Raw genomic sequence first — 18,963 nt, forward strand, 5'->3', positions numbered from 1 at the left:
TAGGCGGTTTACATTGTAAGAAGGCTGGACATTCAGCGAATAACAAAAGGTCTTAATACAATACAATAAGTCTACTTACAATACCGAACAATGAGTCTCAATACAATACAATACAATACATTACTATGAGTCTAAATAAAATAATAAAAGTGCACACCAAGGACATAAACAGGACAGACATGAAAGTGAGGGAAAAAGGGAGATGGGAGGGGAGAGTTACATGTTAAAAGAAGAAGGGAAAGAGAGGGGAGAGGGTAAAACATGTGGGGCGGGATCGCTTTATAAAAGCAGTTTGCTGAATAAGGAAAGAAAAAAATAGAAAAGAATGAGAAGAAAGAGAAAGAAAAAGAAAAAAAAAATAAAATAAAATAAAATAAAATATATAAAACACGTAAGAAAAAGGTGTCTCTAAATACAGGAGAAGGCGTCGCTAAATAAGAAAGTCTTCAGGCTTATCTTGAATTTATCAAGTTGATGTTCGAATCGGAGTTGCTGTGGCAGAGCATTCCACAGAGTTGGAGCTGCTACTGCGAAGCCGGGGAGAGGCACAACCGGGCACCCACCCTCACTGCTCAGAACAGCTCAAAGCCGCAGCTGATTAAGAATTAAGCTCCGACTTCTAGGGGACAATGAATTGATATAGGGCCTCCAAACCCGTAGAAAATTTTTTTTCTGTCGAAAGGAAGCACACACCCGACTCCTCTCAAATAACAGCAAAGCATGCAACCTATTGCGCCATGCCCAGTACGCAGGAGGACTCACTCTTTAAAATACAACAAAAATGCATAAAATGGGACATCTGGAAATCTGCAGGCATATGGATACTACGAGGGGCTGCTGAAACGTTCTCAGCCCAACTAAGAAGAGAATGATGTGGAGCCATGAAACTTACAAGTTAAACCACACTTTTCTTGACATTTCATTTCAATGAGGCAAATGCATCTAGGGAAACCAAGCCATTGTGACATCACCGATGAGGTTGGCTCTTAGGCATTGGTGGAATGAGGCATTATGACATCACAATACGAGGGGCCAATGAACAGTTCTCAGAATGATGTGGAGCCATGAAACTTACAAGTTATTCCATACTTTTCTTGACACTTTTCATTTCGATGATATGAAATGAAAGAAAAAGTGTCAAGAAAATTGTAGGATTACAATTATCAAATAATATTTACACCTGTAATACCTACTGTATAATCCTATGCCATCAATGTAATATTCGTGTTTATATTACAGTTGTTAATGTTCTGTTGTTTAGAATATGGAAGTAACTCTGTTATATTTGCTACCTCTTTTTTCCTACATACCAACTTTCAATTGTAATACATTTTTCTAATACAAAATTTCAATAAAAACTTACTAAACTAAAAAGAATTTCCAAATGGTTATAACAGTTTAAAGTACAAAAATAATCTAAAACTTGAGTGTATAGATATAGAAAAAAAAATCGAAGGCTATAAATTCTATTCTTGAGGACACCAATGCGTACTAAAAAGATAAGGGCAAGAAATATCGAGGGAGAAAAGGGAAATCAAGTGGTTGATATTCATCTGGGCTTTATCTGGATAGGAGAGACTCATTCTTCTCTGAATATGTCCAACTGACTGGGCCAGGGGTGGTGCTTAGTAGAGAATGACACGGTGACAAAATTCATCACCGTTCCCGTCCCCGCGGATAACCGCGGGAAACAATCCTGTGCCATTCTTACATGTCTATCTCAATCTCAGTCCTTCTACATCAACATTCTTTATTGCAAGGCTTCAGGGTCTCTGGTTGGGCCCCATTCATAATCTTGATTCTTCCCTCTCTCCTTGAATAATGACATCAAGATGGTTTCCTGCAGTTATCCACGAGGACAGGAACGGTGATTAAATTTGTCACCGTGTCATTCTCTAGTGCTTAGGTGGACTGCCTCCTTAGCCAGTTAGTGGCTATTTTCAGTCCGCTATCCAGCTAAGTAATTACATAAAGTTAGAACAGCAAAAAGGCTGTCGTAACTTTGGGCTACAGTAGAGAGTCCTCCTCGGCAAATACACCAAAGCACATTCAATTCCTATGGGCTCAGGTGAATTTGCCGTGAGGGAATCGCTACTGCAGCTTTATAAAAGGGGCCCTTTAGACCAGTGTTTTTCAACCTTTTGATACCTATGGACCGGCAGAAATAAAATAATTATTCTGTGGACCGGCATCGGTCCATGGACCAGCGGTTGAGGAACACTGGGCTAAGTCGTGGGCCAGACCCCGCCCATCTCTACCCAATCTACACCCCAGACCCCGCCCCCATAATAGTACTAATTGCACCTTGCACGTCCCGTGCCTCATCTGGAAGCCTTCCCTCTGACGTTGCAACGTCAGAGAGAAGGCTTCCGGTTCAGGCGCAGGATGCCCGTAGGAGCCGCTGCCCATGGCTTCGTGCACTGAATCAGTTAGGAAGAGGGAGCTGGCTCGAAGATAACGCCGCATCGATCGCACCGTGGACCGGCGGTTGAAGAACACTGTTTTGGGCCTGATGCACGTGCTGGCCCTGTGGACCGGCAGGAAATTTCTGTGGACCGGCACTGGTCCATGGACCGGTGGTTGAAGAACACTGCTTTAGACGTTAAGTTAAACTGGCACCGGTCTGAACATTGGTCAGTGCCTGGCTAATTTCCACGTGACCACTGATACCCAAATATTCAATCCCAGGAGCCACGCATGCCCCTGTGTTGAATATCTGGAGTCTGGTCAGATCACATCTGTGAGCAGCTCAGATGATCCATATAGCTACGGGCTGAATATGGGGCCCACAAATACTATGATTAAGTAATTCTTCCAGTTCTATACCAAATACCATTCTGTTGTGTTCTGGTGATCCTCTACCCATTGTTAAAATTGCAGATGTCTCAGGAGTCATCCTGGATTCTACTCTACCTATGGATGGCCAGGTGAATTTACACTTTCTGGATAAGAAAGTCATTTTTAATCTTAAACAACTTAGGGAGCCCATTTGCTAAACTCAGCTAAGAAATATGCTGATGTGCACTTATGCGGGCCTTTCCTGCATACCAAGTGGCTTATTTTCGAAAAATGCAGACATCCAATAAACTAGAAAGAATGTAGCTTAAGGTGATGTTTTGGGTTACCCTAATTACCTTATACCCATACTATTCTCACAATTATTCTCAGCCCTCAGAGATGCCACCAGGGGATCAAGAAATCATATCCTCTGGCTTTATGCACCTAATCGTCATAGGGTTGGTACAATGCTTTAGCTATTATATCTTTTTAAGTATTTTCATAATTTTGTTATTTTTTTCTCTTTATATATATTACTCTTGTGATAATTTTAAAATAATAAATATTACTGAAGAGTATTAGTACTTAGCTTGTACGGAGTGGGTGCTGGTAAGGGATAAACAAGCCAACATGTTTCACCCGTAGAGGGGGTATCCTCAGGGCTACTATCCCTTTTTTTTATATTCGTTTTTCACGACGTGACCACCCGATCTAAGTTCTCACCTCTACGGGTGAAACATGTTGGCTTGTTTATCCCTTACCAGCAACCACTCCGTACAAGCTAAGTACTAATACTCTTCAGTAATATTTATTATTTTAAAATTATCACAAGAGTAATATATATAAAGAGAAAAAAATAACAAAATTATGAAAATACTTAAAAAGATATAATAGCTAAAGCATTGTACCAACCCTATGACAATTAGGTGCATAAAGCCAGAGGATATGATTTCTTGATCCCCTGGTGGCATCTCTGAGGGCTGAGAATAATTGTGAGAATAGTATGGGTATAAGGTAATTAGGGTGACCCAAAACATCACCTTAAGCTACATTCTTTTGAGATTTCATCTTATACAAAATTCATTGTTTAAGCCTATTATCCAAGACATCCAATAAACAGCATAAACTGGCCCTTGGATGTCCTAGTCACCGGGACGTCCAAGTGCAAATTTTCAAAACCATCTTTCTGGACATTTTGCGAGGCGTTCTACCCACTGTGTTTCCAAGAGTAAAGGGGGGGGGGCGTGTTGGAGGCACACTCTGGGTGGGCTTTGGACGGGCGATGTCTTGTGGCGATGATTGAACCGTTCCAAGGTTATACATTTAGAAAATTTTCTAGCCTCTCCTCCCAAAAGAGCCGAGAACATAACATAAGAACATAAGAATTGCCGCTGCTGGGTGATACCAGTGGTCCATCGTGCCCAGCAGTCTGCTCACGCCGGGGCCCTAGATCAAAGACCAGTGCTCTAAATGAGCCCAGCCTCACCTGCGTACTGTCCAGTTTAGCAGGAACTTGTCCAACTTTGTCTTGAATCCCTGGAGGGTGTTTTTCCCTACGACAGACTCCGGAAGAGCGTTCCAGTTTTCCACCACTCTCTGGGTGAAGAAGAACTTCCTTACGTTCGTACGGAATCTATCCCCTTTCAACTTTAGAGAGTGCCCTCTCGTTCTCTCTACCTTGGAGAGGGTGAACAACCTGTCCTTATCTACCAAGTCTATTCCCTTCAGTATCTTGAATGTTTCAATCATGTCCCCTCTCAATCTCCTCTTTTTGAGGGAGAAGAGGCCCAGTTTCTCTAATCTCTCGCTGAAAGGTTAGCAACAAGGTTACAAGTTGACATACAAGCAGACATACATAACAGCGGTTAGTGACATGGTAGGCATATTCTTCATAAAGTAGTGGGACATAGTCATACTTTGAAGGGGGCTAGATGTTTGGCTAGGAGGAAACCTGCTTGGATATGACTAGATGGGCTCAGACCATATATAGTAGTGAGACAATTCCTATATACTGTATGGAAAATTGCATACAGTCTATGTTTTGGGAACTAAGCACAGTGGTATGACAACTGATACAGCACTCAAAGTAAAGCAACAATAAAATACTTTCGATGCACTGCATGAAAGATCGGACATTTGTTTTAGTCACTAAAGGGCTCATAATCAAAACTTTAATATGTCCAAAAAAACAGCCTAAGTCAGCACTTGGACGTCCTAGTGCCGATCATCAAAACCAACTTTCTGGACGTGCAGCAACACTTCTAAGCTGCTGTGCATTCAGAGATCAAAGGGGCGTGTTGGGAGGTGTGTTATGGGCTTTAACCTGGACGCACTACAGCCATAATCAAAGCTTTCCTAGAGGGAACTTAGACGCCGGCAGTTAGACCTGTTTGAGTTGTGTCTAAGTTCCACAAAGGTGCACAAACTGACAAGATGACCACTGGAGGATTTAAGGCATGACTTCCCTCCTCTTACTCCCCTAGTGGTCACGACCCCCCCTCTCACCACCCAAAGAGCGGAAAAAACCCAGAAGCTTCCCATCAACTGATTGCGACAGAGGAATCCCCATCAGCTGAGCTGGTTTCACGGATTCCTGGTGGCTCAGCTGATGGGAAGTCCCTCTGCCAGGATCAGCTGAGCCATGGAGCCCTATACTCCTCCCCCAACATCACCCCTGACATCCCGAACCTCCCCTGACATCTCCACTAAAGGTCTGCATGGGAACGGGGATCGCGGGAATCCCGTGGGTCCCATGGGGTCCCGCAGGAATTCCCCCTAACCCATGGGACTCCCACGGGGACCCCCCTCTGGCCCACGGGACTCCCACGGGGACCCCCTCTAGCCAACGGGACTCCCACGGGGACGAAAGGCTTTGGAAGCAGGGTTCGTCCATATAATATAATGGACACGTCAGCCTTAGTAAAAGAGGGGATTTATAAGTTAATTACCTGAACAGAAAACAAAAAAAGGGTTCCACCACAGAGATCCACAAGGAAAACAGCAGCGCAAACACAAAAGAAACTGGAATTGATGATCCAGTCAGAAGTAATTGCTGCTTTTTATGGGGACGGGCGGGGATGGAGGTAATTCCTTGCAGGGATGGGTGGGGATGGAGAGGATCCTGACGGGGATGGGTGGGGATGGAGAGGATCCTGATGGGGACGGGTGGGGACGGAGAGGATCCTGATGGGGATGGGTGGGGATGGAAAGGATCCTGGCGGGGACGGGCGGGGATGGGTTAAATTTCTGTCCCCATGCAATTTTCTAATCTCCACCCCCCACTCCCCACATTTCATCAACATTCCTGGGCCCCCCTCCCATATCCCCGAACCCCCCGTACCTTTGGATGAGAAAACGTCAGGAAGGAAGCCCACTCCTTCCTGCCTTCAGGACTGCGTGCTGCAAATGAAGGGGGCTTGCTCCTACCAATGTATCTTGGGGTGAAGTCAACACTAATTGGCCAGCTAAGTGCTGATATGCATCGGTAGCATGGAACATTGCTACTTCTTGGGTTTTGGCCAGGGACTAGTGACCTGGATTGGCCACCGTGAGAACGGGATACTGGGCTTGATGGACCATTGGTCTGACCCAGTAAGGCTATTCTTATGTTCTTGTGTTCTTAAGGTAACCATATAAACAGGAGCAAAGAAATGTCAGTGCTATATTTCTGTAGTTCGCCATTGTCAATTAAGTGCAGAACAGCGCACTTAGCTGGCTATAGTTTTGCTGGCTCAATAAACCTAAACTAAACTAAACTAAACCTTAGGTTTGTATACCGCGCCATCTCCACAAGCTCGGCACGGTTTACAGGGTTAGGTTGAAAAGGAGCTGCAATGAAGGGTTATAGGAAAGGAGCTAGGAAGATAAAGAGGGACAGGGTACCAAAGAGCGGGAGGTGTTAGATTTTTGAAAAGAGCCAAGTTTTCAGGTGTTTGCGGAAGGATTGGAGGGAGCTTGAAATTCTGAGCGGGGATGTGAGGTTGTTCCAGAGTTCTGTGGTTCTAAAGGGGAGGGATGTTCCTAGTTTTCCTACGCGGGATATACCTTTTGCAGAGGGGAATGATAGTTTCAGTTTTTGGGAGGATCTAGTGGAATTAGGGTTAGAGGAGTTCCAGAAGAGTGGGATAACGGGAGGGAGGATGCCATGTAGGATCTTGAAAGCTAAACAGGCACATTTAAAGAGGACTCTGGAGTGAACTGGGAGCCAGTGAAGTTTGGACAGGAGTGGGGAGACGTGGTCGAACTTGCCTTTAGCGAAAATAAGCTTGGCCGCGGAGTTCTGGATTAGCTGAAGTCTATGGAGTTTTTTTTTTAGTTAGGCTTAAATAGATGGAGTTGTAATAATCCAGTCTAGAGAGGATGGTGGATTGAACAAGGACGACGAAGTGAGAATGATGAAAGTACGATCTCACTTTCCTCAGCATATGAAACCTGGAAATAAGAACATAAGAAGTTGCCTCCACTGGGTCAGACCAGAGGTCCATCGCGCCCAGCGGCCCGCTCCCGCGGCGGCCCATCAGGTCCATGACCTGTGAAGTGGTTTCTGTCTAATCCTATAACCTACCTCTACTTCTATCTGTACCCCTCAATCCCCTTTTCTTTTAAGAACCTATCTAGACCCTCCTGAAGTCTGGCAATGGTACAGCACTGAATTTCTGACTATAACGCCATCAGCAGTCAGCAAAATGCTGAGCTCCTCTAGCTGATTATCGACCCCTTAGATTTTTGGAAGTTAATGAAAACTTTTCTGTTTTGCAAATAATAGTTACCTAAGATGTGGCTATATATGCAGTTCCTAGTTATATCTAGTCTCTTACGGTGGATGCAGAATATAAGAATGGTAATGGCATGAAATATAATGGTTCCTCCCCCTCCTGCTCAAGCACATTTGGAAACAACTAAAAATTCAGTGCTCTTCTTTAGGATCCCCAGTATTTGGAATTCCCTACCAGGTTCTCTTCATAAAAGAAGTATCACTTGAAAAAAAAAAAGCTTAACTTGGCTTTTCAATTTGACGTTTGGTACCTAGTTTGTCTGGACTCTGGGTCTGAAGGGTTACAAATCTGAATGATTGGCCCAGGCTCGTAGGTACCTGGGCCAATCAGGCCTTAGGATTAGTGGGGATGGGCGGACCCGCTATGCCTAAGGCCTGATTGGTCCAGGCTTCTAGATCCTGGGCCAATCAGGCCTTAGACTTAGCGGGGATGGGCCGGGAAGGGGCGGGCCCGTCTCATTTCGATGAGGCGGGCCTGTCGGCTGGACGGCAGCAAGACCCGTCCAGCCAACCAATATTTAAAGGTTAGTTGGGGGGGGAGGTTAGTTGGGGGGGGAGGTTAGGGGAGTTATTGGGGGGGAGGTCTTTAGCATGGGGGTTCCGGAGGGGGTCCGGCTTTCCGGCAGGAGGGCTTGGGCACCCTCCTGCCGGCGATTGTGAGTTTGGGGGGGCGGCGTTCCGGCAGGAGGGATTTGGCACCCTCCTGCCAGCGATCGGGCAGGTGGCCGCTATACTTATCCCTTGCCGCGATAAGTGTAGTGGCCGCGTTTAATTTAACCCGATTCTCTAACCAGCATCTGTAACATGGACGCCGGTTACAGAATTGAGGTTAGTTTGGCCCGATTCTGTATAGGACACCTCTCCCTGGCGTCCTATACAGAATCAGGGCCTTCATGTCCTTCTTGACTTAGCACAGTCTAATGAAAGTCCTGCTATTGCCATTACTTTGGACCTCTAATAAATTACATAGAGCTCATTTATTGGATTCTAATAAATCTTGGCATTGTGAGGATAATTTAGGTGACCTGAAGCATATGATTTATGATTGCCCCATTGTTCAACCATTTTGGAAATCAGTCTGGAAAATCATATGCACTATATTACCTATTTCATCTTATTATTGTTTGATATTGTTCTTTTTCGATCTCTTGCTTTGTCTGGAGAATTGAATAAATTGCATTATAAATTATTTGATAAACTAATTGCTGTCACTATACAAATGATTCTTTCACGTTGGAAATCAGCTCAATCATTAAATATATCATTCTGGTGGGCAACAATTATGATTTCTAGAGAAGTAAACGATTATGATTTCTAGAGAAATAAAAAGCTTACCGCCACCTGCTCTAATTTCATCTTACCATCTTTGAAAGATATTGAATGTCTAATTAAATCTCTGAGCATCAAGGGAACCAGTACAGAGCCTATTCCACCATTCATTCTATAACATCTTTTCTCAATCTTTGGTCCCTACATTCTCCAAATTATTCACAATTGTCTTGTTTCATCTAGTCTACCTGCAGATTGGAAACATTCCATTCTATATCCAATTATCAAAAACCCCAAAACTGCCGTGAGTTCCCGTAGTCTCTCGAGACTATGACGGGAACTCCCCACAGCCATTTCCTATTGGCGATCTGCACGGGGCAGGAGCGTAGCAAGATCGCTCCTGCCCCGAAAGCCCGATAGACCACCAGGTAAGGCCGGGATGCCGGGGGGAAGGTGGGAGTGAGGCGGGGGTGGGTCAGAGCCGGACCAGAAGATATTTGCGGTATTTCACCATTCGCGGCCCGGCTCTGCCCCTATTCCCCGCGAATCCAGAGGGAGAAGTGTAGTCTGGTCTAAATGGGAGTATTTATAATTGTCTTTGTATAAATGACTTCATACGTGCTTTGTTTAGATCAGTGGTTCTTAACCTGGGTTCGACCGAACCCTAGGGGTTCGGTGAGTCAGTCTCACGGGTTCGGCGGAGGTCAAAACACACCTCCGACTCATATAGCGCTTCGGTCACGTTCAATCATCTATCAGTTATTCAGTGATTTTGATCAAGACTGATCGTGTACTCGGTTTCTTGATCTATCAATCTGTAACTAACGCCTTATATACATCAATCAATCCCTGATCAAAATTTGTGATTTAACTGATAGATGATTGAATGTGACCGAAGCGCTTATGATTCGTGATGATACGCCCCGCTTGTCCATAATTGGCTGCAGGTGATCATGCAACATCGCTTGGCCTATCTGTGCTGCAGGGGATTTGATGCGCACAGTAGTCGAATTGTAACTGTTGTGATGGTACGTCATGTGATACCTATCTTAATATTTTAATCCCTTACTAACTATGTCGAGCAAAATACGAAAGTGGTCGGACGAATATGTACAATATGGATTCACATGTATAACGGAACGTGATGAGAGTCAGCGTCCTAATTGCATGATTTGCAATGCCAAGTTGAGTAATTCTAGTCTAGCTCCGGCAAAACTAAGGGAATAAAGAAGGGTTCGGTGAACACGCACATGAAACTGGTGGGGTTCAGTACCTCCAACAAGGTTAAGAACCACTGGTTTAGATAGCATAGATGCCTTTAGTCTTCATTGCATCTATGATTTGTATGTAAGTAACATTTTAATTGTAAAATTTCCTTGTTTTTAATTTATTCATTTACATTACTTATGTTAAAATTTCAATAAAAATATTTTAAAAATGAAAAAATACACATATATAAAATATCCTAAATCAAAACACTCTCCAGACAAACATATCATACCTCCCCCCACCTCTCACTCCCCCTTCTTTTATCAAGCTGTGTTGCTGAGCAGCGGAAGCTAAATGCCAAGTTGCCCATAGGAAGAGAATGGACAGCTTGGCGTTTAGCTCATGCTGCTCGGTTGAGTCAAAATGGGACGGAAAAAAAAGCCTCAGATGTTTAACAGCCAGCACAGTTCTGTGCAACACTGTGAGATGAACTTTAAAAATGCACACTGCTACAAGCATCCATCACTGGCATAAAAAAAAACCTTCACTTCAATACTTGCTGTGACTCTGTGTGATAAACACAGAAACATGACGGCAGATAAAGGCCAAATGGCCCATCCAGTCTGCCCATCCGCAGTGACCATTATCTCTTCCTCTCTCTGAGAGATCCCAAGTGACTATCCTAGGCTTTCTTGAAATCAGACACAGTCTCTGTCTCCACCACCTCTTCCGGGAGACTGTTCCACACTTCTACCACCCTTTCTGTAAAAAAGTATTTCCTTAGATTACTCCGGAGCCTATCATCTCTTAACTTCATCCTATGCCCTCTCATTCCAAAGTTTCCTGTCAAATGAAAGAGACTCAACTCATGCACATTTGCATTAGGTAAGTATTTAAACATCTCTATTATATCTCCCTTCTCTTGCCTTTCCTCCAAAGTATACAGATTGAGATCTTAAAGTCTGTCCCCATACGCCTTATAACGAGGACCACGCACTATTTTAGTAGCCTTCCTCTGGACCGACTCCATCCTTTTTATATCTTTTTGAAGGTGCGGCCTCCAGAATTGTACACAATATTCTAAATGAGGTCTCATCAAAGTTTTATAAAGGGGCATCAATACCTCCTTTTTCCTACTGGCCATACCTCTCCCTATGCACCCTAGCATCCTTCTAGCTAGATACCCGACTGATAAACGGTATATCAAAAATAAAGAAAACTTGAAACTAGCTATCGCCGTCACTTTTTCAACCTTTTTGACCACCTTAAGATCATCACATACAATCACGCCCAAGTCCCGCTCTTCTGTCGTGCACATAAGCTCTTCACCCCCTAAACTGTACCATTCCTTCGGGTTTTTGTAGCCCCAATGCATGACCTTGCATTTCTTAGCATTAAATTTTAGCTGCCATATTTCAGACCATTCTTCAAGCTTTGCCAGGTTTTTCTTCATGTTATTCACACCATCCTGGGTGTCTACTCTATTGCAGATTTTGGTATCATCCGCAAAGAGGCAAATCTTACCTGACAGCCCTGCAGCAATATCATTTATAAATAAATAATCAATGATCACCGAAACTTAACTAAGTGTTTATCTTAAAATAAAGTCAGAGCCCCTGACGGTGGCCATTGCTTCAAGTTTCAAGTTTATTTAAAATTTCTTATACCGCAGAATCAAACCTTCAAGGCGGTGTACAAAAATGTAAAAACCATCTACTGACTAAAATACGGTTAAAAAAACACACAACACTAGGGCAAATACTAGCTTTTAAGGACTAATAAACTAACAAAAAAATTAAAGAACAGAGACAAGGGAAAGGAGGGCTGGAACTACAATATGTAAAGAAAAAGAGAACATATAAGGGAACAGGTATTAAGATTCCTTCTAAATACTGGGTAGTCCTTAAAAGGACAATTAGGAGTCAAACGTTTCGAGAAAGAGAAATGTCTTTAGTTTTGACTTAAAGTCAGAGAGTGTAAGTTTTTCGCGTAAGTAGTTTGGAATACAGTTCCAAAGAGAAGAGGCGCTAACAGAAAAGATTGTGGTCCTTAATATATTTATATGTTTCAATGATGGGATAACAAGAAGGTTTTGAGCTGTAGATCACAAAGACCTTGTAACGTTGTAAGGTCATGGGATCAACGGGCATATACTTGCTTCAATCTAGACCAGTGGTTCTTAACCTTGTTGGAGGTACTGAACCCCACCAGTTTCATGTGCGTGTTCACCGAACCCTTCTTTATTCCCTTAGTTTTGCCGGAGCTAGACTAGAATTACTCAACTTGGCATTGCAAATCATGCAATTAGGACGCTAACTCCCATCACGTTCCGTTATACATGTGAATCCATATTGTACATATTCGTCTGACCACTTTCGTATTTTGCTCGACATAGTTAGTAAGGGATTAAAATATTAAGATAGGTATCACACGACGTACCATCACAACAGTTACAATTCGACTACTGTGCGCATCAAATCCCCTGCAGCACAGATAGGCCAAGCAATGTTGCGTGATCACCTGCAGCCAATTATGGACAAGCGGGGGCGTATCATCACGAATCATAAGCGCTTCGGTCACATTCAATCATCTATCAGTTAAATCACAAATTTTGATCAGGAATTGATTGATGTATATAAGGCGTTAGTTACAGATTGATAGATCAAGAAACCGAGTACACGATCAGTCTTGATCAAAATCACTGAATTACTGATAGATGATTGAACGTGACCGAAGCGCTATATGAGTCGGAGGTGTGTTTTGACCTCCGCCGAACCCGCAAGACTGACTCACCGAACCCCTGGGATTCGGTCGAACCCAGGTTAAGAACCACTGATCTAGACTCTTGGGATATAATTATACATTTCATACATCAATCTTTAATTTTTCTGTGCTGTGCAGTGTTTGGGCTCCCCTTTTCCATGGGTTCGATCTGTAAAAATTCAAATCGTCATTTGTCCACATTTCTTTCATGAGTGGAAAAGCCTATCTGCATCACTATGTGATTTGAGGGCATGCTTTTATCAGTTTCCTAGTTTTTTGGGATAAGTTAGCGAAGTCTCTATGTCTACCATCCTTCTCTCTTATGAGTCTCTGTCTATCCTATCTATAAGGGGCCACTGAAGAGTTCTTAGCCCAACCAACAAAGTTTGGGCAGTCTCCATCAAGGGATACACATTTAGTCCAGAAATTTTCCCCTTTTTTCATTCTGTATTTTTCCAATGGAATGAGAAAAGTGAATAATCACTGGATTAAGTGTATAGCCCTCGATGGAGACTGCCCCAACTTTGTTGGTTGGGCTAAGAACATTTCAGCGGTCCCTCATAGTGTCCCCTCTGTGACCCTGTCCCTTTGCTCCCTCCAGCATCAGCATCTCTTTTGTGTTCCTGTCCCTCTTCATGTCCAACTTCTCTCCTCTCGCTTCCCTTCCTCCTGCACTCTCTTGACCCTCCCATCACTACCACCTCTATCACCCACCCACCTATCCATTTGCTGTAAACTGGCACATCTCCTCTCTGTCTAGTTTGGCCATTGTCTCTTCCCAAGTCCAGCATCTGCCCTTCTCTTTCTTCCCTCCGCTCCCCCTCCCCGGTCCAACACCTGGTCCCTCACTTCCTTCTCCACTTTGTTCCAGGTCTCTCTCTCTCTCTCTCTTCTCTCAGCCTCCCATCCTCTCCAGGTCCAGCATTTCTCTCCCTCTCTTCCCCTTCTCCTATGATCCCGGCTCTCTTTCCGTCCCTGTAGGTCATGGCAGATGTAGTGCTGAAGGCTGCTCTGCCCTGCAGGACCTTTCCTGCCTCTCTGATACGATTTCCTAAGGGTGGGTCACAGCAGAGGAAAGACCCTGCTGAACAGAGAGCAGCCTTCAGTGCTGCCTCTGTCACAACCCACAAGCCTTTAGAGAACTGGTTAGGAATGGAGGTAGGTAGATGCTGGACCCATATGGATGCATGGGTGCATGAGGGGTGGGAAGGGGGCACCATATTCAGGCAGCCCCTACCATTGGGCAGTGCTGGGCATTTTGACGAGCTCGACCAATGGTATCTATGCCCATGATTAGGATTACCAGATGTCTGAGTGCACAGAGGGATTTCCAAAATCCAGCAGTTTGTCCTGGTTTTGGAAGGGTCCGAGCTCGGGGCCATATCTGGGTGTCCTCTGTGCATGTGCAGATGTCAATGTGATGATGTCACACACATGCACGCATGTTCGTTGTGTCATTGTGTTGACATCTGCGCATGTGCAGAGGACATTCAGACACAGCCCCGAGCTCGGGGAAGGAGACATGCAAATTGTGTGGAGATGGAGCTGAGAGTAGGGTGGGTTGAGGCTGGGGGCGGGGCTGGGGTAGAACAGGGCGGGGCCAGATGTTCTCTTTTTTTTGTTTGTTTTTTTTTTAGGAAATCTGGCAACCCCATCCATGATTATAAGAAAAGAAATTGCATGGTAACAATTCAATTTGAATATTTAAGGCTTAGAAATGATATGGTCTCTTATAGGAGCTAAACTTCAGATAAAGTGGAATTAACTTGTGAAAATTAGGAGCATTTGGTATGAGAATCCTGCACAGCAATCCAGTGCTAAGCCTAGCAGTATGAAAAGAATTGCCAGACTATCTGGTATGGGTACTTGAAAGAAAAAGTTTGCATATGCTTTTTGTTTTCACTTTTTAACTTGCTGCAGATACCCCCCACCCCCTGCCCAGGAGCATCCCATGCCAGAACTGCATCTTGTGCAACACCCCCCCACCATACCCACTGTAACGCAGCTACTACAGGAAAATCAATGGACAGGAAGAGATTTTTGGACTCCTTCTCCCCTGCATCCTGTGTGGCCGCACCACCCACACAGCCCTTGGTACAGTCCTGGGTGCCTCTGTTTTCTGTTCAGTAGGTTTTCCATAGAAAACAATGCATATAGATTGGAAACAGGATCCATTGGGCAATATTCAGCAGTGATTTTTAGGGCTGCCACCAGCAGTATCCCCATTTATTCAATGTCAGGCCACATCCAGGCACCAGCCTAGCACATTCGTTCTCAAGGCAATGTTGAACCAACTAATCAGTAACTATTCATTCTACTTGCTAAGTTCCTGTATAAGATGGCTTCATCTCCCCCCCCCTCCTGCCCCCGCCCCCTCCCCGAGAAACAGTAGGTAAGACCTGTGCTCAAGATGATTTGAATGTAGTATAAAATACGCATAAGTGCTCCTGATCAATCTTGCCACATATGACTCCCCCTATGACCTACTCTTTCCTATTCCTCCTAACCTCAACTTGCAACTTTGATCAATTGGTGTGAACCGCTTGTAACTTTGATTAATTGATGTGAACTGCCTAGAATTCCCTGGGTATGGCGGTATACAAAAATAAAGTTATTATTATATGGGATGGAGACTGTAGAAGTCTGTCCAGCATTAGTGCCCCACACTGCCCCACCGCTGGAGTCACCATCAAAGCTAATTCCAGCCCCTCCTGGTCCATCTTGCCATATATGGGACACAGACCGTAAAAGTCCATCCAGGTTTCAATTTAAGCACCACTGCTGTACATCATAAACAAAGTTATAGCTTTTGATCTGTCAAGTTTTGTGTTCTTTCTATTTAAGGATCCTATGTGTCTATCCCACTCGTTTTTGCACTTAGTAATAGTAAATCTATCTCGGTATGAGATTTAACAGTTAGCCACATAAATTAAACTGGATAAAGGTAGGACTGGGTTCTATGCGGTCCTATTAATCTGCTGAAATTATCGCGTCAAGTGCTAAATATTGGCACTTAACCAGATATGTGCTGCCCCCAGACCACCTACAAAATAGTGCATTTCGGCTTAGGTGCTCACTGGGTATAGTCAGCAGCTGTTATTAAGTGGCATCAACTTGTGCTCGAGTCCTAGCGACTTGATGAATTACAGATCTAAAAAGAGATTGGTTCGGTGCTAGTCCGGTAAAGTCCTCCAGCGTCATCCCCATGGTTGATTTCAACATGTCCAACCATCTGATTGCAGGTCACCCTCTTCGCCTGATTCCTTCGATCTTCCCAAACATGATGTCCTTCTCCAATGATCTTTCCCTTTTGACAGTATGACCAAAATAAGACAGTCGTAACTTCATCATTTGGGCTTCAAGTGACATAGCCGGTTTGATCTCTTCCAGAATCGATTTGTTAATTCTTCTGGCGGCCCAGGGCACACATCCTTCTCCAACACCAAAGCTCAAAAGAGTCAATCTTCTTTCTGTCTTGTTTCTGTACTATCCAGCTTTCGCATCCGGAATTGACCACTGAGAAACTGAGTGCGTGGGCAAGTCTGATCTTCATTTGACGTGTTATTTCCTTGCCTTTGAATACTTTGGAGAGAGCCTTCTTTGATGTGTTAGATATTATAGTGATATATTGGAATTACTTGTATAATGTATTGTTGTGCACTTGTTGTTCAATTTGAAAATGAATAAAGATTTAAAAAAAAAAAAAAAAAAAAGGGCCAAGGAGATTGAAATCCTTTACAACTTCTATTCTATCACCTTCAATCTCAAAATCTTTTTCCCGGGTTTTCGTTTGAATCAGCAGAAGTCGGAGGCTTTGGCGTTCCCGGACTCTTTGCGGGTGGATTGGGGACCGGATTTTCCTTTGCGATGGGCGGGCCACTCTTTTCGGTACCTTGGTATTTTGTTGTCCATGGATGTCTCCGCATTATACCGTTTGAATGTTGATCGTTTGTTGCAGGAGACTAAGGGACTCTTGCGTCACTGGTTGAATCTTCCTCTTTCATTAATGGGCCGTGTTCATCTCTTTCAGATGATTATCTTCCCCAAATGGTTATATGTCTTGCAAACGCTTCCTTTGTTTCTTTTGAAAAAGGATCTCCTGTGTCTCCAGAGATTGGTGTTGTCATTTTGCTGGGGGGGGCAAGAAAGGTAAAATGCATCGTTCTTTTCTTCAAGGGTCCTGGGCAATGGGTGGTTTGGGTCTTCCTTCGGTTCATCTGTATAATTTGGCCTGCTTGCTTTGGCATGTCCGGGATTGGCTTTTTGCCAGTTCTCAGTATACTGATCGGGAGTTGGAAGCTGATTATTTTTTTCTGTGGGCTCTGCCTTATCTTTTACATTGGGATGGAAAGGTGCGGTTGGGCCCTGGGGCCCATAGGTGTTTGGTGGAGCCGCTTCGTCGGGCTTGGCGGTGTGTTTCTCAGTTTTGGGGTCATTCGCCTTTTAGCTCTGTGTTGCTGCCCATAGTGGGCAATGCGAACTTTAGTCCTGGACAGGACAATGTTGTTTTAAACATTGGGCGCGGAAAGGGCTCTGATCTTTGGAGCAGTTTCTACAGATGGATGGCAGTGCTGTTTCCTTTTCGGCTCTCCAGGCGTCCTGGTCCTTGGGTACGACGGATCATTTTGCTTATATGCAGCTTTCTCATTATGTAGCCTCTTTGCCCAGGGAATCTTTGACTCAGTCTTTTGCTGTCACTTTACATGAATTTTTCTTTGATGCTCAGTGGGACTGGCTTTCTATTTCTCAATATCATCATAGATTGGTGGCTTTGCAGCCTCGGCGGGATTATCAGCGGCTCTTGACTTTATGGGCCCGGGACCTGGGGTGTCGACCGCGGGTGGCGTCCTTGGCTCCTTTGGTGCAACAGATTCCTCGGGTGGTGCAGAGCGCTGAGCTCCAGGAATGTCAATTTCGGGTTCTCCATCGGGGTTATGTCTCCCAGCAACAGGCCTTTTATTTTGGGTGTACCCATACCGCTATTTGCCTGAAATGGTGCCGGGTTGCTAACTCTCTGGCGCATGGGGTGTGGTTGTGTGCCTCTATCTCTGCCTTTTGGTTGGAGGTCAGGTGTTATTTGGAATCTTTGGTGGGTTATCCGCTCCCCTCGTCGGTGGAAGGGATTATTTTTTTGGCGGCCGATCACTTGGGAGGCCTTTCTGCAGGCGATAGTTTACTTATTCGTAAGGGTTATATTGTAGGGAAGAAATGTATTCTTAATCATTGGCTTCAGGACTCCCCACCCACCATTTGGTATTGGCGCAATAAATTTCATCTTTTAATGGTCTGGGAGTCCATGTCTGCTCGGTTTTCTAGATTTCGGAGTAAGCTTTTTCTGTCCATTTGGGCCTCCTATTTGGACACTCTGCCCCCCTATGATAAAAAGCCAGGTGGTCAGTCGATTGCGGAAGCCAGTAGTCCCCGTATTGCCAGTGGGTTGAGGGAGGGGTTTCGGGGGTTGGGGTGGGTGGGCGGGTTGCTCTTGGGATTGGATTTGGAAGGGTCCAGGCTATCAGAACACAGGCCTGGACTCTCACTGTTTTCTAGGGTCTCTTGTTGGGTGTTTGATATTTGCTTTGTATTGGAAAAATGTGATTCCTATGTCATGCGTGTCTTTTTTTGCTCTTGTGAATAAACAGTTTATACAAAAAAAAAAAAAAATCTTTTTCCCGAATCACCCCTTTTTGTAATTCATCACTGGAAAAGTTGTTATTGTTTAGTACAATTTTGCTGTAAGTATTAAGTTTGCTCCCTTATATATTATTACATAAGTTGCCTAACTGTGAGCACCATTTGTTTGCTCAGTTTTTGTCGGTGCTGATTTTTCGGTGCATTTTACAGAACTGAGTCCGTAATACACACATTATACCCCTAATTCTTTACATAGCACTAAAAGTGGCACACACGAATTTGATAGCGCCCAAATTAGACACACAATTTAATTGCACAAGCGCTGATGATTGAGCGCTAGCAATCATCGGTGCTAATTGACGATACTTGGAATTTATGCAAACATCTTTATAGTTGCTGTTCTATAAAGATGTAAATGCAAATTTGGGGGGAGTGAATCTGAGAAAGAGGCGTGACCTTGGGAAGGGCATGGGCAGGTCAGAGATGTTTCTAGCATTTGCATTCAGTGTTATTGGATTCAGGAGATTTGCGCCTAATTT

General features: G+C 44.2%; 1 protein-coding gene across 1 annotated transcript in view; it reads right to left on the reverse strand.

The window, feature by feature from the left end:
• Positions 1-18,963, reverse strand: part of RNF165 (ring finger protein 165) — a 297,632-nt gene that overhangs the window by 20,069 nt on the left and 258,600 nt on the right. The gene's annotated exons all lie outside the window — the stretch shown is intronic.

Source organism: Geotrypetes seraphini, chromosome 1, assembly GCF_902459505.1.
Source record: "Geotrypetes seraphini chromosome 1, aGeoSer1.1, whole genome shotgun sequence".
Lineage (NCBI taxonomy): Eukaryota > Metazoa > Chordata > Amphibia > Gymnophiona > Dermophiidae > Geotrypetes > Geotrypetes seraphini.